Genomic DNA, 2040 nt, shown 5'->3' on the forward strand with positions numbered 1-2040 from the left:
CATCAAACAGCACTCCCACTGTCCTGGAGAAGGAAACTTGCTGTTTAGACACGCGCCCAACTCCCAGATTGGGAAAAATCCCATTTCCTAATGAGGCCACCCCTACATCATGCAGCCCTCATGGACACACACTGCAGCCTGAGCAGATGTCTGACACTGGCCCTTATTTCAGATGCTTGTGATATCGCCTCAGTTTCTACAGATCGGGACTGCCATGCCATAGGCCCTAACATAGCCCTAGCTTGTGTTTCCAATCTTATGCCCCCAGAGTCTTGGAGCACAAGCCCTCCACACTGGGAATTCTGGAGCCTCAACACAGCACTCTGCTGCCTTTCAGAAGGCAAAAGTGCCATATGGGGCTGCACAGAAACCTCAAATGAGGATCAACCTGCACTGCCCTCATGGGGACCGAAATTTCATAGGCCGCCCTGTGCACTAATGTTCTGTCTGCCACAGCCTGAGCCCTGACGTCCTGTCAGCCACCCAGATAGCTGGCCACATATCCAGCAGATGGGGCCTGCCATGGCCCAAGGCCATCATCTCTACCTAACCTGGGTATTCATGCATCTGTCCCCAGACCTTAGCTCAAATCCCTGCCTATGGGGGAACCTGATGCACAAAAGAGTACTACTTCTGCTTTCCCATGGCAGGAAACCTTTCTGTTGGGATGGGTGTCCAACCCTCTGAGTGGGAGCCCACCGCATGGCCCATGCGGCCACGACCCTTCATGAGGGCCACACTGGGCATAAACACACATTGTATCCCTCAGCCTGAGCCCCTTTTCATACAAGCCCACTCAGTAGCTGGACCAGGAGCCCAAATACCAGGCCATGGTGCCAAACCCCAAGGACCAAATCCTAAACCTCGGTGGGGTTTTCCCAGCACCCGGACCCAGAGGCTGTCTCTGGAATATTTTTGGGGGGGTACCCCTGAGGCAGAATACAGGACTCTTCCCTTCTATCAGAATGACACCAATATATTGGGAGCCAGGCATAGTCCCTAGAGATGGAGAATCTTCGATGGCCCCACAAGGCCACCCCAAAATTCCATGGCCATCCTAGACACACAGTCCAAAGTCAAAAGCCTGAGCTACCGCCTTCTACTTGGCCTAATTTCCGATCCCATGGAGCTCCCCTCAGGGGCTGCAGATCAAGCCTGCCATCACAATGGCCCTAACCCTAAACCAAGTTTGTGTTTACAGACTTCTGTCCCCAAAGCCCTGGCCCACATACCCTCCAGGATGGGGCTCCCAGAGCCACACTGCAGTACTCTACCTGCCCTCCTGAAGGAAACTCTGCCCATCGCCATTGTCCAAACCATACCGATTAGGAGAAACCTGCAAGACCCCTGAGCTGACCCCAATTTCATAGGCCACTCTGGACAAAAATGAGCACTCTGACACAACCGGAGCACCTACCTCCAGGCAGACATCCAGGTAAATGGCCCCAGAGTCAGAAGATCGAACCTGACATACCCCTAGGACCTCATCGGAAACCTAGCTTATGTTTGTAGAAATCTGTCCCCAGAGGCCTGTTCTCAAATACCAACATATGGTCTAACATGTTGTCCCTGAACCACAAAACAGCACACCTCCTGTCCCCAGAAGGAAACCTTGCTCTTGGGAGCTGTGTCAATCCCTCATTGTAGGAGAAACCTGCATGGCCCCTGAGCCACCGCCACATTCTAAGGTCTCCCAGGACATAAACCAGCATTGTGATCCATCAGCGTGAGACTCCATGCCAACTCAGCGCCCTTGGAACTTCGCCCCAGAGCCACCAAATCGAACCTGCCATGTTCCTCGGCTGCAGTGGTAACGTGAGGACTGCTTTCCAGGCATCCATGCAGAGAACTCTGCTATCAAATCTTTCCACATGGGGACCCTGGAGCCATCAAAAAGGACTCTCCCTGTCCCCCAGAAGGAAACCTTGCTGTTTGGAGCAGCTCACAAGGCCCAGTGTGGAAAACCTCCATGGCCTCTTGAGTTCACCCCTCCATTAATTGGCCATCATGGACACAAACTCCAACATGAGCGAATGGCTG

This window comes from Martes martes (assembly GCF_963455335.1).
Source record: "Martes martes genome assembly, chromosome: 5".
Lineage (NCBI taxonomy): Eukaryota > Metazoa > Chordata > Mammalia > Carnivora > Mustelidae > Martes > Martes martes.